Raw genomic sequence first — 27325 nt, 5'->3', positions numbered from 1 at the left:
GAACACTCCGAAAACTCGCTTTTCTTGGTAATTAATGAAAGCTGACTGAAAGCGGACTGCCGAGCTGCCGAGCTGCGGCTCAGATCTGCTGCACCATCTGCAGTTGGCTACTGTTGCCGCCAGTTATTAAAATGTTGCGATAAGTTCGGCTTGGTAGCACATTTGTATGCAAAGTGCCAACAGTTTTTCTCCTCGACGCTGCCTCTTTTTGATGATGATGCGGACCGGCCAGCCGGGACAGGAAGTTGTCTCTGGAAAGTGATATTGAAAACTGCACTCAGAATGGATTACTTCCTTTTTCCAAGTCCCTTCGGTGGGATGGCTGCCGGAGATGGAACTGCGAGTTGGAGTGGAAAGCTCGTTGATATGACCACTGATATGCTGGCTATCTCGAGTGGGAAAACCTGGCTTTAATGGGCCTGGGACTGTGAAGCCAAAGGAGCTAGATTTCTAGTTGGAAGTAATAAGAGTCAGGAAATATGATTTCTAAATCTTTGTTGCGGCAAGACCCAAAAAATACAATATAAAATATACAAATATGCAGATGGATGTTCCAATGCATGATTACTACTCAAAGTGTCGTAGGCAAATGTATTTTTCAGATACCAATTGTGAAATGTACTTACCATATCTCTTTAGAGCATTTCCATTGAATCCCCCAATTTCTCTGTGTGGAACAGAACGAGAACGCTCTTCGTCAACAGCTTGTGGTGTCTCGAAAGCTCGGGCTACAAATTGAATTTGCTGCCATTTGCTGCACTCAAGAAGCTTTCTCACACCTCCCTCCCCCAAGAGGGCCCGCCCGCATGTTCCGGCAATCAACTGCCACGCCATTTAGCATCATTAAATTACTGGGTCAAAACATCAGTACAGGCCATAAAAAATGTCACAGCTTTTCCAGTGGAGGCGAAAGACGGAAAGCCGAGTGGAGCGGTGGAGCGGTGGCTGTCTTGGAGTCGTATGTCAGAGGGCAGAGGAAAGGCATCTTAAAAATGTAGAAGCCTCGAGCACTTGACAAGACCAAAATGAAAAGTCAACTCTGGCTCATTATAGTTCACACACCCCCGCCACGGAAAGCCCCACAATGAGTCCTCGTCCCTGCGGGGAAAAGCCAGACATTTGTCAGTTGTGTGCCGCATAATCTGCTACATAATCGCGGCCAGTACAATTATCTATGTCAACCGAAAACGTTCTCAGGGCGCCAGAAGCCAGAAACCAGAAGAAGGCCTCAAGTGGCCGACGGTCAGCCAATTAGAACGTTTAAATATTTAAAAGATAAATCTACGAAGCGCAGAAACACTACTTGATGTAATTTCCAGGGCCTAATGACAAATTTAATGCTCCACTCGAATCTGGTGCGCTACTGGGAACTTTTCCAAGCGGGGGACCGCCGACACATGTCGAAGGCAAACGAACGAATTGCTAAAGAACTCGACCGAAGTCAAGAGTTTGAAGGTTATTAAAAAATTAAAGCAGAAAAACTGGGGCCAGCGTTGACGTTTCGAGGGGGAAACCAAACACATTATTCACTCATTAAAATCATCAGCTTAATAGCCTAGGAAAAAAAAGCGAAATTATGTACGTACGTTTGTACGTATTCCACAAGCTGCTGGTAAGAATTATTAACAAAAATTCTAGAAACTCCTCCCAGGGCTTGTACATAAATAATGCAATGTTCCTCGCTGCAAAAGAAAAGCCAAATGCGCTGAAAAGTGGGAAAAGGGGTACAGAAGCAAAAACAGAAACAGAATCAGACGTCACAGCATATGGGGGATAAAGGGTGAATCGCGAACCTGAGTCGGGAAATCGGAGATGGGATCAGGCTGCATTTACTTTCGTAGACCCTTTACGTGAATGTCAGTCAATATAAGTTCATTTAAATTTCTTTAAAATTATATTAACCGATTTAAAGACAAAGTATTTATTCCTAGGTAGCTGAATATTTTGTTTTTGTTGTTTGTTTTTGGTTGTAAAAAATGTTGTATTAAAAATCCAGCCATAAAGTATTTGCATTCGTAAAATTTTAACTATACATTTTTGGCTTATTACGGCGCTCAGCAGCAGGTAGTAAAAGGCCAAGTGTCCATTAGTTTTAGGCAGCCGAATTGCGCTTAGAGCAGACGTGGTAAACACAAATTAAAGTTCAAAGTGCAAATCATCAAATTTACTTACTCGACGCTAACACGGTCCAATGATTTGTTATGGGCCGTCTCGTCGTCTGGTCTTGGCCAACATAGCCGGGCCGCCTATCCATAAGACTATCCCAAAACGGCCATTGTAGGGCAGCCATAAAAAAAGATGAAGCGATTTGCAGGCCCTGTTGTAATTGCGACGCTTATCCGAGGAAGTTGGTGGGAAGACGGCGGTGCGGAGCGGTAAGAGCTCCCATAAGTACATAAACTTCGCCTATGTGTGTCCGTATATAAGGACATATAACTGGGTAGGGAGGATAGGATCGTGAAGTGGGAACTTTAAATACCCTTTTTATGGTAACTAAGAATAAAAAGAAACGCTTAAATTTTTGGCAAAAAACAAGTTTGATTCAACTGTGATTAAATTGTATATTTATTATTACTATAATCAAGGGTTAAAAAAAAAATTTTATAGAGATTATGATTTAGCTATACCCTCCAAGGGGGTAGGGCACTAAAAGAGAGCGTGAAGTGCTGCAGATACAGATACGAAAAATGTTGGCCTTACCGCAGAAGCAAAGTGACGAACTTGGAGGAGCTGGTCGCAGATTGGGAGATTGGGAGATTGGGGGCTCGGATCTGGGTATCAACGAACGAATGAGTGAGCGAGTGTCTTGGGAATCGTCACAGGCCTGAGAATAATTAATTCCCACGAATTAATGTGCACGGCAGCAACGGCAACAGCAAAAGCAACGACAACAACAACAGCAGTGGCAGTAGAAGCTGGGGCAACAACAAGGTGTTGCCGTCTGAAGGAAGTGGGGATACAGACTGGGCCTGTATCTCAATCTTCTTTCTACAAGTTGAAGCTTAAGTTACTTTGCCTTAGCTCGCAAGGCGAAATTAATATCTGTTGCTGCAGCAGCCTCTCTTCCTTTTTTGGCATCGCTTTACCTGCCGCCACTTGCTACAAATTACACGCAGCTTGAGAAACTGCCAAGTCCCCATCATCCCTCCCGAAAATGGCAAAAAAATAACGTTCCCCCTGCCGCCAGCAGCCCCCCTTTCGCCCAGTGTATTTAGTCACCTTAATGAATTCTACACATGATGTTCGGGGAGTTTGTGACAAAGCCTGCACAGATTTGCTGGCGTAAATTTGCACAGTAAAGAAAGTTTCCTCAAGTACTTACCCAGTTACCCCTCCCTCGATTTGCTCCTCCAGCCACGCATACTTTATAATTTTATGCGAAATTTTGTCGGCATATGTTCAGGACTCCCTGTCGTTTTTTTTTTTTGTTTAGTGCCTAAAAAGGAACCACTCAAAATTGGCAAGACAGCTAAGGCACAGGAAGTACGCCGTGATTGGAACGCTGTACTTATTTCTAACTTGGAATTTGTATTTTAAAAAGTATTTTTAAACCACTTATGTACTTTTACGTTAGCTTCGCCATAAACATAGTATATACGATATTATTAGATTTTGTTTGGGATCTAGGGATATTCTACTGCGACTTAAGCCAAAAACACAGAACGCCAGCTGTTTAATTTTCCAAATCAATATTGCGTAAACGATTATGTTTATTTAAGAACACGAAACAGTAATTCTCTTTTTCGATTATAGAATATTTCGTACGAGCTTGTGATAACATGGATACTAAATTTACCTTAGCTTGTTTTTTTCCCCGGCTTCCCAGCCGTCGTGATCAGGTCACTGGCCAAATATCCCCGCAACAAGTCACAGTTTTATCCAAGTCAAGAGAGAAACCCTTGGCCAGGAGCCTCCTTCTTGAGCTATATTAAATAATTATATTTTTAATTAAAATAGATTAAAGCCGTGTTGTGTGCTCGAGCGCCTTGTGAGGTGATTAAATAAAAAAGGCGGACCGAGGGTTGGGTGGCGGAGAGTGGGTTTCGAGGACGGATCCTTCCGAGGGGGAAAGTGGCGAAAAGGAAAACTGCCACAGGATGTGGATGTGGATGTCAGGGGAAGTGGATGTGGTAGTGGAGGGCAGGTGGGAAGGCCTTAACCATCGCAAGGCGGATGAAAAACACAAATCACTTCAAGTTGTTGATGTTGCTGTTGAGATTATGACGATGATGAAAAGCGCGCGCTCGGGTTTTCCTCTTGCTTTTCCTATACAAACACAGACACTCTCTCACCCACACACACATACATCCATACACCCATACACCCATACACACCTACACACAGAGCGGGGTACAAACGGATATACCGAATGAAATAAAGGCCAAAAACAACAGCAACAAAGGAGCTTGGGCGAAGGACTTGAGGCGTTCGGCGGGATTAAAAAGTGAAAAACTTTGGCGGCTGGCGTTGATGAGCGGCAAGGATTCGCGGCAGGGATTTGGATTTTCGCACAAACTGACACAGCGAGAGGTTGCCTCTTTGAGGTCGCTCCGGCGGTAACCATTCACAATTTTAATTATACAGTGTATACGAACATCAATTATGAGAGTATAATTAAAATAAAAGTTGGCTTAAGATAAGAATTTCGGAAAAAGCCACTAATTTGTTGTCGTATTGTTCTCCCTAAAAACCAGGCCCTCATAAAAGATGCCTGTAATTGTACACTCAGCATTAAGGTGGCTATCTGCAATCAGCTAACCGACGAACCTTTCAGGGGATTATCCACTATTATTTTGGGGACAAGCCATCGAACAGAAGCCGGCGAATAGGCGGCTGTAAGACTGTAAGACGATATCCAAATAGACAGACTACTGTCCATACGCAAAAGTCCGTCCGCAAGGGAAACTTCTAGTGTGGAATACACACAAACAGAACAGAACCCTGTAAACAATACTTCCGCTCGTCCTTGTAGGTCAGCCACCAGCTACCAGCCACCAGGACCCAAACAAAATCCGATTCGTGCAACCCGATCGCATTACCCAAACTGTTGACTAATTAATGTCACCGACTGCAAGGCGATATTTCGGGCGCAGGGTCAAGGGTCACGCCAGGGGTATTATGTGTTGATATTTGAATTTAAACTAATGCTCCGCTCATAAATAATGACCCAAATTGGCCGACCAGCCAGGATGTTTGTTTGTTTGCGCCGGCAGGCAACAATTAGCCGCTTGCAAGGCACACAATTCCAGAAGACAACCTCCTCGGCTCAGCAGTAAGCGAGAATACTATATATCCCTCTGCATCTGAAGCACCCATGTGGCACAATCTCGTCTTGGATTTTATTTTTAACCGCACATTCCTCAACACGCCCGCTGGGTCTGTTTGAGGCCCGGTCCTCCTGTGTCTCCGTTAATGTGGTCTCTTTGACTCTGCATTCTGTGTCCTCAGTTCTCAGTTCTGTGTTCTGTGTTCTGTGTTCTGTGTCCCTGACAATGATGTTTTCATGACCTTTGCGGGGGTTTTCATTTCACTTCGTTTCGCTACCGCTCGCTTTTCTTCTTGGAGATTGTATTCTGTGCCTTTGTGAAATCATTTATTGATGCCGCCTCGGATTGGCTGTGGCAGGAGCCCTGGAGTCCCTTTGGGGCATGCTGCGTTGTACGAAAATACACATGATTTTTGTTTCGATTGGTCCCCTCCCCCATCCCCCCTACTTTTTTTTTTTGAGCCCGGCTCGTTCATGTATGAGCACACACAATTATTTCAATACATTGTTCTCCTTTAGTCTGCAGTCATTCGAGCACAAGCGACGCCGCTTATTATGAATAGATATAGACACAAATATATCTGGGAGATATGAGCAGCGCAGGCTGCCGAAAAAAAATTGAGTCGCTAGACTTAGAGGCCCTAATATGTAAATGGATGTGTGCGCGCATGGCGATGTCGGTGCGTTAATAAAATAAAATTGTTTGATGTTGTGTTAAGTAGCTATAAAATTTGAAAAATGGGCCCATTTAGTAGGTAGTTAGAGGAGGACGACTTTCATTTGCATGAGCAACAGCCTGTTGGATCTGGGCATCCGAGGCTGGCACTGCGGAATCCGAGGCTGATGATGTGCCCGTATCAGAGGACCGGGCCCCACTGACAGCCCGTAATATATGCCCCGGGCTAATGAGCTTTCTGTGAGCCCCATTCCGGCCAAGAATGGCAGGCGGTGCAGTTAAGCCCCAGTGAGCTAATTACGACATCGAGTGAGTACCCGGCACATGATATACGACCTGAGTCGCATAGCAAAGCTCCTTCTGTCTCTAAATCTGGATTACATAAACTCTCGGACTGAATACTTCGCACTTTCACAGCCATACGTACGGATTTATTGCAGTTGAAGTGACCAATAAACAACGAAACAAAACCTCTGCAGTTTAATTGCGTAAGTTATTCCTCTTTACTTAAGTATAATTTCAGACTACCTTATTCAAAGCTCGTTATCTAAAGCTTAAGAAATTCTTATGATTAAATTCAGCTGGCCATCAATAAAGACAATTTCTGGCGGTGCACTTTTTGGACCCTATGCAACTGCGTCGCGAATCATTCCACACAGATTGCTGGATAAACAGCCATAATCTCCAGCGGCCAAGGCAACCACATCTGCCAAGAACATGCATGGCCAAGACAATCTTTCAATCAGACCGCGCAAACACCAAAGCCGCCGCCACCGCACCGGCACTCCGCCGGGAAACCGCAGGGCAAACAAAAAGCGCAGCGATGCGCAGGGACATGCCCTTGACACCACCGCCCAACCACTCAAGCCAGCCAGCCCAGCCAGCCCACCTGTACAACCACCCATCGACTCCCACTCACCTGGCGCAACACACACGTGTCAAAGCAAACGGCAATCGGCCGCCGCACCTTGAGCAAATGCGGTTCACTGGGGCGGTGATTGTGCGGCAGCATAAGTGGCACGTTCTGGGCTGCATATTTGTTCAAGTTTATGGCGACAAGCGATGCCATTTGCCATCGCCTTTCGCCATTTCGCCATTCCGCATTCGCCGTTCGCCATTCTGTAGCCAACTGATGACTTCTTCGATACAAAAGTCGTGAAAACTCCTCGAGTGCGGAGGAAAAAGGAAAGGATTTCTCCGCCTCGCCAGGTGAGCAACAAAAAGTGTTAAGTGTAGATATTTTTTATTTAAGCGTAAAACTCGTGAGCAAAGTCAGCAAAGGAGCCGAGGCAAAAAGAAAACGAAAACATTAAGGTAGGACTTTTTCTTTGGAACTTTACTTGGAATACCCTTCAATTGGATGTGCTCATAAGTTTTATGATGAGTTCTATATTGTTTAAAATATATCTGCAAAAGATTAAGTACATATCATCTGTTAAAAAATAAATGTATTTAATTTGAACTAGTTTTGTTGATAAAGGATTTTTAGTTTACCAACGTCTTGTGAGGAATACAACACCTTGTGGAAAGGGTATATTGACATTAAGTATCAGGCCGGCTATCGACGAAATCTAAGGCAGGAAATCTGGGTGCTGGCAAAAAATTTGCATGCAAGTCAGAGAAACGACTCGGACCGGGTTGCTTCGATACACGGCGTGTGTTTGCCGGCTTTCGCCCGGCGATAACACTTTGACAGGATTACGCCTGCTTAAGGACCGCATCAAAGCCGACACCCGAGCACACCCACACGTCCTGCGAAGGATATTACCGCAACGCTTTTTGCGCCTCCCCCGATTGCCAATTGAAAAGACATTTGCAGGCACATTTGCCTCCTCCACTCGGCTCCACTCAACTCAACTGAACTCAACTCAAGCGAGCTGAACTCGATTCGGTTCGGTTCGGTTTGGTTTTGTTTGGTTCGAGAGCGGAACAAAGTTTGCATGACTTAAAAGTTATGTGGGGATTGGGCAGGGATCGGGTCCTACCCCGAACGTGAGGCAATTTCTAATATTTAGCTCTAAATTAAGTTAAGAAAAGGGTTGCAGGCTCTTGCGGTCGGCCGAGGTCTTAAAGACCCGTCCACTTTTCCAGGCATATTTTATTGCAGGTCGCAATCCGAAACCATTCGCCGGGATCCGCGTACTCGGGCTCGTATTCCTATTCGTATTCGTCTGCGTCTGGACAGTTGGTTTATTGGTCACACTTGGGCTCTCACATAATTTATGTGGGAATCTTGGGCAAGTCACTCCCCATCACATCAGTCAGCCCAGTCAGCCAAGTTGCCAAGTTACCGAGTCATTGCCAAGACACCGAGACACCAAGACAGTTGCCTGGGCCAAGCTCAAATGAATTGTGTGAACCAAATTAAAATCAAAACAAAGCATCGGCAGGGAACTGCATATATAGTACATATAGAACACATAGTGTACCTGGCGGGGAGTGAACGACAATCAGATATCCTATAGGGTGCAGATTAAGTGGGAGCAGACTGGTTTCCAGATGGCCCAACTTACCCTGCCTCCGGATGATCATGCCCTGCAATCAGGGAGTCGACGACTTCTGGGGAAAGCCCACAAATGCAGAATCACATTTCACAGAGCGAAAATGTTGAAGGGGGATTCAAGAGCAAGATGCTTGGACGGTTAACCCCACATTGATTTGGCTTGAATGCTATGAACTTAACTAATGAACCGATATTTGGGAAACGTATATCCATTATTACTATTTGGTAATTAGGCTCAGCACAAATTGTGGCCACAGTTTCCCCCTCTTGTTGTTCCTGAGCCTTTGTGCCGAAATTTGAAACATTTTACTTTGTTAGTCGCATTTTTCCTCTCTGTGGAGCCGGCTACCTCTGAACTGAAACGGGAACTCGCCTCGAACTGGGACTCGCGGTTCAACTTGCTCATTGCGTGTGCCGAAGGCTTCCGTTCCCAAAGCCAATGCATGCCGCTAATTGCCTGGTACTTGAGAAACTTATTACCGCTAAAAGTCAGGCAGGCATTTATTAAATTCATTAAAAAAATGGGAAAAAAAGGAAAACTGGGAAAAGGTTGCAGAAAACCATTGCGTGCGCGGTTGATGCTCATGTGTCCAAATGGCGCAACAAAGAACGCACTGATAAGCTGCCACGCCCCCTGCTGCTCTTCCTATCTGCTCATTTTCCCGCTGGCTTCTGCTTTTGATATGCAAATTTCCAGGCATGACGAAAAATCAAGCAGGGGGCGACATTTTAACACCCACCCGTTTTAAGGCCTGACACAAACAGTTATAATTAATTGCCTGTTCGGAATTGACAACCCACTCTCCGCCCCGCTCCGCTGCGGCCCACGCTCCTGGCTCCGGTCAATAAAAAGTTGGACCATCCGAAAGTTATACTTATAGAAGCTGAGATATGGATACTTTCTGGCCGAACAGGTTCGTTGGAACAGACCAGTCGGAGATCAAAGCCCCATCATCAACATCCGCTGTCTGCCCACACGGCGGAGACACCGACGCCGCCATTCTACAGTGGTTAAGAAAGGTTTTGTAATACCTTTCGGGGGTAATATCCGCCAGATAAATCCCACTTATGATAAGAAATATCGATATGAAAATATGAGAATCTAGATTTGGAAATTCCTCCCGAAAAGTAACTCCAGAAAATATGTTAAAAATGTTAATAGAAAATGTTTGTTAATTTCTTTGTTTTCTTTCCTCTAAAAGCATTCAACTATTTTTACTCACACTCTTTTGAAAGCAGTCCGACTTCATTAAGCTGCTGTCGCCCGATTCGATCCACTGTGCAATATCTGCTGAACTTGATTCGGGGAGCGAATGTGTGTGAAATCTGGTTTGTACACACGGCTCAAACTGGATTTGGCGCTTGGGATTTTTATGAATGAATGAGAGTGGCAACAGCAGCTATAGTTTGCTTCCCCATGGCCATTTGCGTTTACTACGCTTCCACTGCCGCTGCTGCTGCTGCTAATGTTGTTGTTGTGGCTTTCGCAATATGCTTTGCCGCAGATACAAGATGCAAGATACAAGATACACGAGGGCAACCGAACGTGGGGGGCGCGGAGGGGGTGTTTGGTGGCTTGGCAAATAATGAACATGAAACGGGCTCGCAGGTGTATCGCTGTAGCCCGTTTCCCGTGGCCAATGTTCGGGCCAAAGCCGTGGCTCTCGAGTTACTTTCCAGCCGCAGTTGGCCACAGTTCATTAATAAAACTCACTGAAGCGAGGCAACGCTGTTCACCCGCCCATTTGTTTTCTTGGCCGTGTGCAGGTATCCCATGGATTCATTTGGGCTTCGTCGCTTTTTGTATTTGCGAGCAACATTCTAGTCCGTCTTCTTTGAAAACGTAACTAATTGAATAATAATCCATGCATTTCCATATGAATAGCCGATTAAGACATGTTGTTCATTTAGCATAAATAGTTTTCGAGTATCGGAAACCTGACGGGGATCGGAGAATCGGGGGTTTCGGCTTAGCATGGCTTTGGTCTTTGGGCTATCTCGACTCGGATACGCTTTTGGTGTAAGCTTAAACTGATATCAGCTCATTCGCTCATTAGTCGCCATGTACAGAGTAAGCATAGCGAATTAATTCCAAATCTACTTCCTGCTGGCGAGATTTGGACTTAATTCCCATCAAAGAGGGAAACTTGTTGACCAAAATCAATGAGATACTTGCCAGAGATGTAAAATGCGATTACAGAAATCATAAAAGAGAAGCCACAAGGTTTTTTGCATACGAGTTGTTGGCCTTAATCGATGCCACACTTCCCAAACAATATGGGCACCTAAGCTGCGTTTTCATCCCGGCTAATTTAATCAGCGCATTCAAAATCAATGAATAAATAATAAAAACCAATATTGCCCACAGCCCACGGCTTAACTAAAGTGGCGTCCACGTTCCTCGATTTCGGTCCGCATAATCCCCATTAAATGCCATTCAATAGCCAATGTCCCGGTAATACTTTAATCCGTTAAAGCAGCTGCAGTTGTGAAGTTTTCGGTTGGCATTCGACGTTGGCCATTTGCTCTTGTTATTTTTTTTCTTTCTGATTTCGACCATTTCCCCACTGACAGCTGGCAATTGTTCAATTATTGCACAGTGGCTCGGCTCTGTGGATCAGTGGCGCATCCTGGCAGACAGGACCTCCGCCGCCGCTCCCAATTTTTTCGCGGCGCAGCGGGAATAAAAAAGAGGAGGCGGCCAACTATCGCTTAATCATAAAAAATGCATGCGCCCATAGAATAAATCCCAATGCGTCAATTGCCCCGCCCCCCGCCTCCCAGCCCCCAGGATTCCGTTAATTGCATATCAATGCAGCATCAGCATTGCGAGCCGGATCGAATGCAGATTCCGGGAGAGGGGAGCAGGGGCATCGGGAGTCCGGGAGTCCGGGTCTCCGGGTCTCCGACTGCAGTTCATCAGAGTGTCATTGACATCGGCCGTGGTTATCGGCACCGGCTGCTGCCAACTGCTGATAGTTGTAGCCACGAACGCCAATTAAACTGATAGACTTTTAACGCATTTTGCGATTTTAATTATTAACTTGGTCTATCGATAAGTCAGCCGTCCTACATGACTTCATTTCGCATATCTCCGCCGGTCGTCCTTCGTCCTCGTCGTTCGTCCTTTGCCTCTCCCCCTCCTCGACTACCTCCTGCATGATGAATGCCTTTTTAATGACATCACATGTGTCCATCTGTGTGCTGTAATTGTGTTGCCGAGTGCTTGGTGGTGTGTGTGGGCTTAAATAGCCAGTGCTGCCGATGTTGGCGGTACTCGTGTTGCACTCAGCTTAATAACTAGTTAGATATCTGCCCAATTATCTATAACATTCAACATAATTGCCAATTATTTATATTACAAATTAGGTTATCTGTATGGTGTAATTTTTAGGAGTGCCGCTGAAATAAATCTGAACCTAAAACTAAAAAATTGAAGTGGCGGTGAGAGACCTTTAGGCTTACTCTTTTAACACTTTAATTGACATTAAATTGACCGAATAGTAATTACTTTAATTTATTTAGTGCAGAAAAACGTTAACATCATTTCTACATTGCTTAGCATTGGTTTATTTTTAGATATAAAATATTTATGTATTTATTGTATCATCATTCACACTTTAGCAAGTTAAAACCTGTAATATGTCTTATTGAAACTGGTTTGCAATACGAATATTTATTTGCCACTATGGCTTGCCATGAGAATATATTTTACGATATCAATAAAGGAGGTTCTTAGCAGAGCTGCCCCAAAAAACATATTTGGAATAACCTGAAAATAAGTCATAGAAATATGAAATATATTGTTCCAATTAAAGAAGAAAAATGTATAGAAAGCTATATTAACTGATTACAAATCCTTAGAGTTTCTGTGGCCACACCGCTTGCACCCATTTTACTCCAGTTTGGAGTCGATTTATGAAATAAGAACACCAAGCGATGCCATTTTTGCCACATCTGAGACGCAGTTGGCCCATAAACTTCGTTTGCTGCCAACTAGCAGCATGTGGCTTAGCCATGGCTTACGGGTCGGCTTGCCACCCGCTTCGACTGGCTGTGTGGCGGCATCACTTCACTCCGTCCGTGATGTGTCTCCCCGGCATTGTGTGCCCCTGTGCTCCGTGTTTCGACTTGTCATTGCACATTGTCTTTATTTAATGTTTTGCAATTTGGCAAATTTATTATGCCAGGGTCTGAGTCGCAGGCGCCCGACGTGTCATTTATTGCATTTATCATGGATGCACATCGAACCCAAAACGTCACTACCTCCGGCCACACAGCACCGCACTCTTCAGCTCTTCAGCGAACTGAACTGAACTGCCACAGCCTGACACTGATTGCAATTTTAATTTACAATAAAACTCATTAGCAGTGATTGCTGTTTACTGTTAGTCGGAGACAGCCGTTAGGGCCCAACTAAATGTGCCACAAGTGCAGCGACCACCCGGCCGACTCCCCCTTTTGGATTGCCCCAACCGCCCGTCCTAAGTGCATAAACGTGTCGGTGTATTACGAGTTCATTTGCTCCGCACTTGCCGGCCTGGGGTCCTCCTATTCCTATATCCTCTCCCCTCTGATTCCCCGTCCGATTTAGTGCCGCATCTGTGTTGACTTTGCGAGGCATTATCATTACCAGTGGGCAAACCCCAAGCCGTAATGCCATGTCTTCGGACTTCGGACTTCGGTTCCCGGACCCCAGATGCCCATGGAACCCGCCACCTGCCTTCGATGGGCATTCTAATTAGTGTTGGTCCGGCAAATGCCCAAAATGTTTGCCAGTGTAAATATGATGATTTCCAGATTGATAGATCCTGATTTGACCACAGACTTAATTTATGTGTAAGAATCTAGTCAGCCCGCCAATCAATATTAATTTTAAAGGCCCCTGGGCAGCTGAATCCCTATTAATTATGCCTACTGAACTACAAAAGCTTAGTGATTCGTTTTTACGCATTTTAGTGCAATATTCCCATTAGTTTTGAAATAGTGGGGAAACAGAATGTTTACCTGAGTGTTTCCGACATTTTGGCAGAGACTGAACGGGAATATTTGCTATATTGGCCATATTTTGCACAAAATGTAATGCAGCTCATTACAATTAATCATGCGACCGGTAAGCCGGCTAAGCCGCTTTGTGTTTAAATCGAATATAGCAAACAGGTCGATATGTACACAATATATATGTGTATATTTGGTATATGTATGTACATTGTGTGTTGTGCTGTCATTCACACGCTTAAGCCGGCAGTGTTAAACAGCCGCGTCCCTGGGTTTTGAATCCGTTTTAATTAAGCAAGCGCCATGGCATATTTTAGTTAATTTCATTACGCAACCTATCCCGTATCTTGCCTTTGTGCCGCGACCACGCCATTCTGTATTATTATTGTTATTGGCTTTAATTAGGTATTACCGGCGGCATTCGCATATTAGCGTGGCTTTGTGCGCACGCATTATTGACCGTGTGCGTGAATTATGTGTTAATTTGTATTAATGATCTCTTCCCTTGGCTCCCGATTGGCGGTCAATTCAATTGAATTCCTTTTCCAAAGCGCTGGTCATACTTTAAGGAACTTTAAGCGATCCACGGAGCATGTGCTTAATTACGGAAATCTCGATAATCTGTTAATTAAAAAACACAAACATCGATAAAGGCATAGTAAGTAAGACAAACAATTTAAAGCGAAGGATAAATTGGTAGTAAACAAAACCAGCACCTGTGAATATTTTACAAAAGCTTTAGCTATTAAAAGAACGGAATTTAATAAGAAGGCTATGCTTCTTTGCATACTCTTTCGCTAATAAAACTAATTTATTATTTTTTGCATGATATATTTATAGTAAGATAAACTAAAAGAAAATGTTAAACACGTTATTTTCTGTATCATTTTGATAGTAGGTGTATTTTATAGGTAACCGACTTAAACACAAAAAGGTGTTCATTATAATAACAGTTAAAGGAAAGTATCATAAACGCAGTAAATATAAGAGAACCCAGAACTGTAAGTGTAATACTTCCACCGGGCAGCAACAAGCCCTCCCTCCTGGCCATTTTCCCTTGATTTTCGCTGGGTATTTTTGCATACGCTGACCAGTTGATGACCAGGTCCAGACACACGGACCACGGACCACGGCCCAGGGACCACAGGCTCATGCCAAGACCAGTCTGCACTCGTGATGATGTTGATGTTGATGCCGCGGCTCTTGCGTTAATAATTATGGAAAATCAACGCTTCGGCATCATTTGGCAACTCATTAAAATTCATAAATTATACTTCAGCGTTTCATTAAAAAATCAGACAGCCATTGCAGACACCATACAGTTGCCCGCCCCTCGAATGTGCCCATTGCGAATTAAGGCTCTTCTCGTTTTTAGACTGAAGCTGCAATACAAAAACGATTGAATTATTAATAAGAGCATGCATTTATTTTTGATTTTTTCAAAAGAAGAACTTACTGGAATGCGTGTGGCAAAAAATCACATTAATCCCAATATATTAAATCAATATGCAATAATTTAATAAAAACTCAAATGACAAAAGTACGGGAAAACCAGAAAACATGCAAAATGATAACAATGACGATAATAATTCGCATTAAAATGGAGTGCACTTTAAACTGGCTGGAAATAATAAACGATGCGTTTAATTAATATGCTTTTTAATTTAATTTAAAAATTTAACAACATCAATTAAGCTAATTCAAAGCTCAGCCGGAGGCAAATGCAATGACAGCAACAGGAGCCGCTCCAACTTTAATTATTATGCTAAGTGATTGGTGATTAATTAATTATTGCTGTTACATTTAATATATCCGTAGGCCTGTCATAGGTGAAATGTAAGCTTGTTAGTTTTATTTATGTAATGAAAACTAGTTTTCTATGACGTTTGATCACTTTCGAGATGTTAAAAAATATAAAAACCTAAAAAAAAGAGCTTAAGCCTTAATAATTAATTGCTTGCTTTATTGTCCATAATATGGGATTACATTTGCAAGGAAATCCACAAATAAACATATAAACGTATTTATATGCACACAATTTTCGGTAGTAAAGCAGACATTTCAATGCACATTAATGTAATCAATTTGGACATTAATGATTTATTATTTGTATTTCAATGGCAATTTCAATTTTAAAGCCCCGAAAGGCAGAAACTTAAAACCATTGAATAATTAAAGAAATTAAATAAAATAAACGCAGCGATTACTTTTATCTCTTTGGTTGGTTTTTGTTACAGTTTCTCTGTTTTTCCAAATATGTAAATAAATATTTGCGCAAACGTTGTTTGTGGCTTGGCAAGCGATCAAATAGTGGGATTGCCGTTGTAAAAATAAACCAAACTCTCATCCGCCCTATTTTCTTTTGGCCAGAAAGAGACCGACCAGCAACCAATTGCGGATTAATTAAATAAAATTGCGTAGTCGTTTTTTTTTAATTTTAATGTCCATAGTTCAATAAATACGGTTCTATAGCAATAAATTCACAAGCTTTAACTGACAAGCCTTTGAATTTATTTTTAAAATTTTAATACTTTTGCAAAGTTTCTTAAAGCCCATAAATTGGTCAAGCGCTGTTCAGTGAACCGGAAAGTTGGCTCTTTCCTCCTGTTGGGCGCTCATTTAAACGCGCCAACAGAAACGATATGGAAATCATTTTAATGGTTTCTCTTCAAAGAGACATCTTGTTATTTTTTTACTTCTCGAACCGCTTTGATTTCACTAAGAGTTTTGAAGTATGCTTAAACTCCTGGGACGCCTCCAAACCGGAACATATTATTTAATTTTAATGGAAATCTATTTAGTTAAAGATATGTTAATTTTCTCTTCTATGAAAAATAGGTAATACAAGGGCTTTAAGAAATATTTTTATAGGATATCCCTGAAGGGCATTGAAAAGTCATCCATAGCACTCCGCAAAAATCTGCTGTTTGCTTATTCGCGTTGCCCTTTTTGCAATAATTTGCCCGGCCAGTGCCCCATGAGAAGGACTCAAAGGGGGAAATCTGGGAGGCGGGTGGCTGACCGAAGGCGGTGCCAGGAATCAGCAACAAAATACACAAACACCCAGCACCGCGGGAGCAACGAACGGCGAACGAAATCAATTAATGAATTGGTAAAAATTAAGTGCTTCAATCGCATGAAATTGATTTCGAGCAGTAATTTTCAGCACGACCGATGGCGGCCATAAACGTACATATATTCAAGTTGGAAAATGCAGCTGCATCGCCAGAATCTGAATCCGAATCAGAATCAGGATCAGAACGAGACCGAAACAGAAACAGAATCAGTAGCAGTGGCAAAGGCAGGATAATAATAATGCATAATGGCCACAGCCAGCGGCGCGGCAGCTTTTTGCCGCTTATTTCTGTTGCGTTCGTTGACTCCCGGAGTCCGGACTGCGAACTCCGGAGCTCCGGAGCCCAGGAGCTCCGGGTTTGGTTTGCCTCGGTTCAAAAGGTCGCCGTCAAGCATCGTTGGCAGTTGGTTGTTGCTCGTTGGACGTCTGGACAACTGGCCCCAAAGGACGACTTTTCTGTTTGTTGCATAATAAAAAAATCATTCTCTCTTTTTGTCGAGCGCGCGCCTTTTTATATTCCTCCGAGCGCAGAGCTGTGCATTATTTTCCTTTTGCCATTTTTAATGCACTTAGTTTTGCGGCTGAGAAGGCATAGCTGCCAAAGGGACCTCGCCGGGGTCCTGGAAGAAGGAAGGATCCAGGTGTTGGCCGCCTCTTTATCAAGTTTGCCCTTTTCCGGCATATTTTAATGGGCATTATCTGCATCGTGGAAATTAAAAACTTTACGCTCGTTACCCATTCCCTTTGCCTTCCGCTCCGCTCTTGTTTGTTGCTGCTGCCGCTGCAAAAAGCACACAAATTAATTTCTCTAATTATATGAGCGAGTCCAATGCGCACAATGCAATCGTAAATTAGCCGAGTTTATGTGCAGCAGGCGAGATGAAGGACCGCTTCGGCTTCACCCTTTTCGCGGGAGAACAAGTTTGCAACAGTCGGAGAACCGAGGCGATAATGTTATCTAAACAAGCATAAAGTTTTGCATCAAGGGCTAAAAATCTAAATATTATTACCAGCATCCGGTCGGCCTGGACCACACCCCCCTCGCCTTCCGCCCCTCAGACGACTTTCCCCATTGATTAACTTCATGCAGAACTAGTTTACTTCTCCTTTGCGCCAGCTCTCCTTCTTTTGCCCTTTCTCGGGGTATCATCACTGCGGTCGGAAGTTTGCAAACATATTTATTCTTTGTCAACACTTATTCTTTGTTATTTTTTCAATATGGCCAATGACTTAAGAGGACATACATATAGGCAATTGACAAACTTTATAAATATCGCTTAAAGGGCATGATAACTTCTGCTTTCGCAACTTACCGACCTTTCTCTGCTTTATTTTTAGCCCAAGCTGGTCGGTTGATTGTGGGCAATTGCCAGGAGTTGGCCAAAGGGGCGGTGGGGGGCGTGCCTTAATTTGCCTAAAGGAAGTTGCTAGTGGCCGCTTCAAGAAAAGGGAGAACCAGCTCGACAACAACAACATCTGATCAACATTGTGGCTTTTTAATGTGGCAAGTGAGGCGCACACACGATTTCTTGCCTCGGAGGTTTCAAAGTTTATTGCTACGATTGTGCACACTACTTATTTATTTGCAGAAAAATCAATCCACAAAGCGGTCTAGCCAGTTTATTTCGAAAAGCTATTATTGATTTTACGGATTAGGTTGCAATAATAATTGAAACTATTTATTTAAGAAGGTTAACATTCATTTAGCGTATTAATGTATTTAGAATTTGTAGTTTACACAAGCCGCTGATCAATTGTTCTATAGTCGGAAGCAATCATTTCCTTTCGCGTTCAGGGCTCCAATGTCCGAATAATTAAGACCCCAGAGCCCAGATTGCAATCGCAGCCATAAAATCGAATAAACAGCTCCGCCAGATGTTTACACATGCTGCATGCGGCGAGGGCTGATTGCATACAGTAACATTTGGCATAATCCATGGCCAAGACCAAACATGCTCCGGGTCCTATTCACTACAAGGTTCGCATTTCTTGCTTTTTATGAGCCAATTTTTTGTGTGCATTGCCGGAAACGCTACGAAATGTTGACAACGGACGACATGCGACAAATGTGCCTGATTACACGAAATTAGCTTTGATTTGCTGTATGGCTGTCATTGGGAAAACTGCAAAAAAAAACCAGGGGGGCGACAAGAAGCAGATGCTGAAAAAATGGAAGCTGCGCAGCCTGACAATATGGCCAAATGGAAATTGCTATGAAATGTATGAACTACCAATTCTGTTTGCAGGCAACAGCAAAAACCACTCAAGGGGGTTCGGAATCGGGATCGGGATTGAAATGGGGATGGTGATGGGGATGGGGAGGTGGGAAAGGGGGGAAGGCCATCGAGACATTGACACAATAACACCTAAACTGGCATTGTCCGCCCCGCAATATTGACTGCCGGAAAGTGCTCGCCATCGATGGCTTGACCGAAAGACAGGAAGAAAAAACGGGCGGAAAATGAAAACCACTTCTGGTGACTCCCACGAAAAAATTCCATTTTCCACCCACCCAATCGGCCCGTTCTGCATTCATGCATGAATTTTGAGAGAACAATTTTCATACCTTTCGCAATATTCTGGTGGAGCTTGTGCCCTCTGCCTTCCCCCAGAAAACCAGCAGTCCGTTACTTTTCAATTTCCACTTTCCACTTGCGACTTGGTTACCCGGTGTCTTCGGTGCGATTTTCCGCAACGTTGCACTTTCATTACTAGCAAGTAGACGGGTGCGAGCAGAGCGGCACCTGACTTCGCCTCCCACTCACTTCGATTCCACTTTCGCCGAAAGGCGGTGGCGCCTTATTGCAAATTGTTTGAATTGCTCTTGACTCTGGGGAGTCGCCTCCACGGCACTTACACCTGGCCACCTATCGATGGCGTCTCCTGTTTGCTCTCTTCCCGGCCCCACTGGACCGGAGACCAATTGGCCAGTTGGATGGGGCCAGGAGATGGGGGAGGATATCAGCGAAGGACAGCGGCAGATTATGTTGTTCGACAATCAAATAAGTCACGCGGCGATAAACTCTACTTGGTTGAGAAGGCCACAAAGGCACAACAGGCTACTGCAGTTATGGTGAGCAAGGCCAACAACGAAGACTAAATACTCAGTGGAGTCTATCCTTTTCAGAAAGATATATTGAACACCCTTTAATTTTTTAAAATTGAATTTAATTTATTATTTATATATATTTACATATATTTTTTAAAAAAGGGCTTACACAGATTTTTATTTTCAAAGAAATCCCCTTCAAGTTCTTTAAGTCCGATTTAGTGGCGTAACCAAAGTGCCTCACTTCAGCCACGTACCTTTTGATGCTTTTGTGTATGCATTCCGCTTAGCAGAGACACCGCCGAGTTCTGCACGAAAGAATTTAGTTACCTTTGGGCGTCTGTCGAGACGAGGTCCAAGCTGCAGTGGAGCCACTCCACCCCCCTTCACCACCTCCCTTTCTCCCTCTCTCTCTGTTCTCTTCACCTGGTTGAGCTGGCTCACGTGGCTCACCTGTGCGGCTTATTGCGGCATCGTGTCCGAGTGTGGGCGTATCGTATCGTATGGCGAGGGCTCCTCTGGCCGCCCGACTGTTTTGATTCCTGCTTCTGGCCAGGTCGCTCATGGCCCGGCGCCCTGTGCCATCAGCCGTGTAAACATTGGCGCGTGCCAAACGGCCGGCAAAACAGCAATAATAACACAAGGCGGCGGCGGCATTAACACCTTTGTGTGCTCGCCCTGCTGGAACTGATTCTAATCGGGCGGGGCGACCAAGGTGTTGCCGCTGATGTATCAATTAATTTTTATTAGCCCGGCTCCCTGTGAAAAATGATGCAGAGTGGGCAGGTGGGCAAGTGGGCCCCGAATAGAGACGTTCAGCCTCCGACTCCGGCAGTTCAATCAGCGAGCAAGCAGCTCAATCGTGGCCTTCAGTTCTCGGCCCGGGGCATATGGACATGACCCGGCCGAAGATCCATCAATTTGCATATTGCAGGCGGCGTCTGCTCCTTCTCACCTATAAATCCTCGGCTGCTGCCGCTTTGCACGCCGTAAATAACCGGGCGGCCAGTTGGCCAGCCGGAAGCTGGGAATCTGGGAAGCTGGAGCTGGAAACTGGGACACGGAGGGAACAACGCCAATCATTTATCAAAAATATTATCAATCAGTCAATAGATGAAATGGCTTGATGAATGTCCAACAAGCGGGCGGGATGGTTCGACCATCAACCGTCGACCGTCGACCAGGAGGAGGTCCAAGGATCGGGTGTCGCCTCTGACGGGCCTCCTGCCCACTTTCGTGTTGGGGATCCGGAGCCGAACGGATGCCTGCGTTTGATTGATTTCGGAAAATGAAGAAAAATCGTGTTGAAAACGCCAAGACAAAGTGGGGCTGCCTAGCAATGGCCAAAACAGAAATTGGATAACAGCCGGGGGGCACTTTTTGGCCAGTTGGGGTCCGAAGAAGTGTGAGGGAAGAGCACTTACCACTTTTTATTGATGCACGATGGGCGTTCGTTGCATGCACTTTGTGTGCCGATGAATTGAATTTGCGGTTGTCTTCCATCTTGGCCAAGGATTGAAAGCAGTGCCTGCTGAAATGGAAATTTGCGAAAAAGATGAAATTTACGAAGGGGGAAGACACCCTGGAATATGATTGTTGCACGCCGAGTTTCGAGAAATATTGCCAGCTTTTATAACCTGGATTTGTTGCCATGGCACCAAAATTCCAAAAGCAGCTTACAACTCTTAACAATTTCGAATGCTACCCCAATTGCCTTTTTACAAGTTTGCCGCAAAGCTGTTTTCCATTGGCCAGCCATGTATGATTGAAGAAATTGCACACAATGGCTGTGAATTAACTTGAACGTCCGATTCCAGGGGGCCATAAACTTAGCAGGCAAATTACAAAAGGCAGAGCAGTTGTGCTGGATCAAACCCGTCAGCAGCTGCCAGGTGATGTGATAAAGTGTGGGCGTTGGATGCTGCCTGCAAATTTGATTATTTCGACCTGGGGCCACGTTGGAATAAAGAAACAAACAAACTCTGCGTGTGTGCGTGTGTTTGTGTGTGTGTGTGTTAGCCATTATTCGGCAATGTCTGTGCGGACTTATTCAATTTGCACTGCAACATGTCAAAAAGTTTTACCCGGCAGATGAAAAATGTTCAACAAAAGTGCAAAACGCAGCAAACATGCAACGAAAATTACGAAAAAAAAGTGTACTCTGGATCCCCTTTTTTTGGGTTTAGTTCTTTCCAGTTTTGTTTTGCTATGTTACTAGTACTTGTCCCTCCGTCTGCGGCTTGTTGTTGCTTTTGGACTTTCTGACGATGTCAAAAAGTGTGCCAACGTTGCAGGATAGAATGCCAACCGAGTGATGGACGAACCGAGGGTTCCCGGGATGAGTGGGGGACGTAGCCCCCGGATGGAGCGGGGTCATGGGTCATTGGGACTGACTACTCCACCGCCACCGCCACCGCCATCGCCACTGCCACCTCTCTCCATTTGCCTCCTCGACAGTTGACAAGTGGAGCATGCGGCCAAATGCCTTTTAGTACCTCTTTCATCTGCAAATATTTGTGTTATTAGAATTTTTAAGCCAACTCACAAAAACGCTTTTGTCAGCCGGCAGCGAAACTATATGCACGGGAAAACTTTTGCTAAAAATAAGTATGTTCCCAGAAGCAGTCTTTCTGTGAGAATATAACTTAGATTGCTTCTTATATTTCATTTCTGAATTTCTTAATATTTGCAACAATGTTGAATTAAACTCTATATAGCATTTTCTTTCTAAGAAAAATGAATAGGAGATACCCCCATACACCATATTAGCTAATTGAAACAATTTCGTAAAAGAGAACATAAACCATTGTGCTAAGCGAAATCCATCCTTGGAACATCTTTCACACACACACACACAAACCATATCGTTTGCTTGGTGGGAAACGTATGTGTGTGTAGCATACTTCCCTGCGCAAACATGACCAGCTTTTATAAATGTATTTGTTCGTGTATGTGTGTGTCCCGGGGTCGCTGTCAACTAAAATGTTTTGAAATTGTTTCCCGGCTCTCCCGGTACGTTCATTTTTTCGCTCGCGCTATTCAAAATATTTAATTTCCGTATTAACACTGCGCAAAATGCCAAAAAGTTTGAAACGCTTTGTGCTGCTGAATTTTCCACCCCAAAGCGAGTTTCCTTCTTATTAGGAATTTTTCAATGTCAATGCATTTCAATTTTGTGGCGCGTCGCCGTCGTGGTGACAATCGAGCGGAATAGATTTATGACAGCGACACTGCATTTTATTATACTTAAAGGGAATCTTTCTTGAAATTGGCACGCGGCAAAAGGGCAAAAAATGAAAAGTTTTCCGTGAGAAATAAACGCCAAATGGCCAAGGAAGCCGAGGTTTTTTCGGCGGTGGGCGATCCTGTGGGTGGGGGGTAGGAGTTGGGGTTTTTCCAGGGGCACCTGAGGGTCGATGGGCGGGGCACGTAAAGAAGTCGGCGTAAGTAAGGCAGAGCCATTTATCAGCGTGACACCTTGCCGGCTGGCCAACCTGCAGCCCGGGGATCCTGCCACCCGATCCTGCCCCACACTCACACCCACACCCACACCCATCTTGTGGTGTGTCTGCTTGTCTGTGTGCGTCGGTAAGTGTGTGCAGCATTTTTATGGCATGTGAGAAATGGCGCAGAAAGTGTGACTCAAAATTGTAGACAAATTGCTCGAAATGATTTCATTTCTTTTATTTATGATGCTCGGTTCACTGGGGCTTCCCATGGCTGGCTGAGTCTGCATTAAGCCTTCACTGAGGTTTCAATTCTGCCGAGCAGTCCGATGAACTCGAAGGGCTTTCGTTGACGTCGCCGCCTTGGATATGGTTTGGTTTGGTTTACGGTTTCGTGATTGATGGCCAATTGACTGCAGAGACCATAAATTTCGATGGGAAATCTGATGAAACAGATTCCTGTGCTAAGCTGGTTAAACCGGAAAAGTTTTGAGTTTAGTAGGGCTTCATTTACATTTCTATTTCGTTGCAGAATGGTTATTTTGCCAGTGAGCTATGTATTTGATTTGGCTCAACATTTAAAATGTTCTAGTCGTCACAACTAAACATTTAAATTACAAATTGCTTAAAAAGTAAAACCGCTTGTTAGTTTTCACTGATCGGTTGGCTAATTTCGTTATTTAATTTGTCACTTCTGACACATCCGAATTCCGCTACAACAATGTCAATAGATTTAGTTGATTTTACAAGTTATTAAAAAATAACCTAAAAAGTCCTGGTTTTGCATTTCCGTGGCATAAATCAACGGGGCGAGCAAACGCGAAACAATTTGTACAGAAGTAAACCGAAAAGCGGGGCTCAGCGCATTCCATATCCCATGTCAGAATGACAAAACTAAACTAAAACACAAATACATGTGAGCAACACATAAAGCACGCGCGAGGGGCGCTTAAACAAATCCCCAACACAAATAACTGCCAGCGCATTTGCATATCGCACAAAAAATAACCAAAAGGCAGAAATCTAACAAAAAAGCAACAAACACGGAAAAGTCACAAAAATGCAAAACACTTTTAGAACAAAAATGAGGCATTTCCGTTCGACACGCGGAGAAAAGCCCAATGAACGGAAGGACCAGCGCAGGGAAAGGATATCAAATGAAGGGGTTAACAGGAGGCGCGAAAAAGCGTAGAGAATAATAAACGCAGGGCACATAAAAATCGGCGATGAAATCAGCAGAGCAAACAAAACGCGAAGTACAACAAAAGATTCCAGTCGATGGGTCAGCTTTCAAAAGGATTCGAATGGGAAGTACTTATGAGAATTATATATCTTATCATATTTTTTAATTTTCTATGTGAGTCTTAAATCCTGAGAAAGGCACCTTTAAAGATACAAAAAAAAATTACGTATTTGTGGTAGTAATACTTCAACAATAATTCTTTGCTTCAAGTCTATAATAAACACATTTTTACAATTCCTAGGTAAGCAACAAAAAGAGAGTTATATATATATTTGAAGCATATGCCACGGATGCGGATGCTTTGGCTAATACAATAACATGAAACGCAATAAAATCCCGACCGGGGTTTTCAGGGGTCTCAAGTGGTGCAAGGATCAGGGATCGGGGATCGGGAAAGGGAGATCTCCGAGGGGCTGTGCGGCGTGGCAGCTGCTCTTATCAGTGTGAAGCAATCGAATTCGATTAGCCGAGGGAGGGTAAACAGCAATAACACCACCGACAAAAGCCCGAAACACTTGACTGTTTTGGCAGCTGCAAAATTCGAAAAATAAGCGAAAAGTAGGGGGAAGTTCAATTTTTTCGGCACTTGAGGCGGGGGAGTCCTCGGATTTGCCGGTTGCCCTGTTGCCGCGGTAATTGTTTGTTTTGTGTTCATATTTCCCCGCCTCTTTGCCTTCCCCGGAATATTGTCAAGGCTACAAGGCAACTTGTTGAAAGCCCGAAAACGCAAAACGGGCAAATTGAATGGAAATAATCAGAAAGTTGAGCCAAAAAAAAAAACAAACCGCCCATGGAGGGGCATCAAAGAGGCATAAATAGCAAAAAATAGTCCAAAAGAAGGAAAACAATTCGCTGCCCGGCGATATCGAGCCCAGAGCCCCAGAGATTTATACGGCGATGGCTAAGTGGTTTTCAAGGACAGCGGGGCTTTCAAAGTTCGCCTCCTGGAGCTTAGCGAGCCAAGATAATACGGAATTTGAAATGTATTACGATTCAATTCCGAAATGTGTTTCAAATGCGATTTGGTTACAAGATTTCAAAGCTGCACAGACCAACCAACCTTGTCAGCTCGAAGGGCTAAGTGGCCGTATCGAAACCGGGCTTCCCCTTCTTCTTCTTCTTTTAGGCCGGCTCCTTCTCACGCCTTTTGGCATTTGACCCTGGGGTCATATGAAGGCCCAGCTGAGCCCGGGCCTCCCCCGTCATTAAGGATTTTCGGGGGGCTGCCGGCCCCTCGGGCCTACTTGTGCGACAGGGGCCAACCCCATTGAAACTCACTCGGGTTGTTGGCCAGACAATTTTACCTACTTTATCGTTATTTATTTGCATATTTCCCAACTTAAAGACGACAAAGAAGACGCCATTGTTGGTAGCACAAAGGACTGGGGCTCAGGGCCCAGGACCACAACAATAGTCGAGTCCCTGTATGAGCATTGTGCTGCCGCTTTTTTATAATCGACAATAATACTTGGGAGATATGTTCGGGAAAAGGCAGAAAGCATAATAACGCCAAGTAATACATTAGCCAGACGTAAGCCAACCCTCCTAAAAAGTGCGGGAAGGTGGGCCACACGCCACCCGCCGCTGACACTGACAATGCATTTGCGACCCCGTGTCGGAAAGGTCACGTCTTATCTATTTACCTAAACAATTTGCTTAAAATGTTTACAACATAAGCAACATCATCATCGGCATCGGTAAGGTGAGCCCCGGCGGATGAGGTTCGACCGGGGGAATGGCATGTGGGAGGCCGGGTAGTGTCATCTATTTACCTTAAGTAGTCATACGACCACTGCCTTCATCCTCCCCGATTCCCGCCCCTTTTTCCCGCCCTTTTCTGTGCCGGGGAGTCACGAGGACGGGCCGAAAGCTTGGCCAACATTAGAGCGCAATAGCCAAGGGAATTGTTTTATAAGCTATGAATAACAGGCCCAAAAGAAAACGAAATGACAGGGGGTGGTACAAAAGAAAAAATAGAGATTTCGGGGAGCAGGTGTGGAATATCAAATGCTCTTAAACTGACTCAAAATGTTTTGTGTTTATTACAAAAAGAGAAGATCTAAATTGTTGTGTATAAATTCGTTGCTAAAATTATACACCATATTTTATACTTCTTATTTTTTGTATAGCTAAAATACCCATCAGGAGAGGGTATAAAATCAACAAGAACACAAAGAAGTGAAACGAGACAAAACATGGCAAGGACCAGAGCTCAGGGGCAGGACTCTGCGGCTTGTGGCTTGCCCCCTGCCCCCACAACCTCCGCTCGGCGCTTCCATCAGGAAAAAGCTTCTACTCACATTGCCCTTCAGTTTTTTGCAGCCCCAAAGTTTGTGTTTGTGCGAAGATGTACGACGCAGGGCTAAAAGGACGCTTTTTATTTTTGGCAGCAAGCGCTCCGAAAAACTTGCACGACCGACGCACCATTAACCTCCAGGAAGGGCTTGTGAAAACGGTCCTCGGTTGATTATTGGTTCCTCGTCGCATCACTCTCTACAATCAGCATCATCTATCAGAATTAAACTCCAAGGCAAAGCCGCCCAAAACAAAAAAGAACCAACTGCAGACACAACAATCGGAGGATGGCGAAAGGAAAAGTACTTCCGTTTAGACCCCAAAAAAACAAAGCGTGTACAAAGGGATCCGGCAAAAAAGGGAAAAAGGAAAGCAAGGAATTGCCTTTAATGCGTATGTTGGTAATTTTCTAATCACGGAGCGTGGAGCGATTCAGACTTTAAGATAAACATCTTCCCCCGTTTTCCCCCGCTTGGGCCCGGTGTTAATTGTATAAATATAGAAAAAGTTTTTATGATCTACAGATGGAAGCTTTCAACGGAATCCACCCTCGTTTCAGGAAGCCAAACGGCTGCTAATTGAGCCTGGCTGTCGCTCCAGGACCTGCAGGATGTTTTTTACGAGCTTTGGGGAGGGCACAAAAGTGAATTATCTTGTTGAAAGCGATTCGAGGCAGTACTAGCTGCAAAAATGCAGTAGAGCTAGGGGATTTAGCTGAAAGCGGCCCGGAGTTTAAGCTGAGTCTGTCCCTTAAGTTGATAACGCGATATGTT

This window comes from Drosophila ficusphila, unplaced genomic scaffold (genome assembly GCF_018152265.1).
Source record: "Drosophila ficusphila isolate 14025-0441.05 unplaced genomic scaffold, ASM1815226v1 contig_414, whole genome shotgun sequence".
Taxonomy (NCBI): domain Eukaryota; kingdom Metazoa; phylum Arthropoda; class Insecta; order Diptera; family Drosophilidae; genus Drosophila; species Drosophila ficusphila.
Note: the sequence above shows the minus strand (reverse complement) of the source record.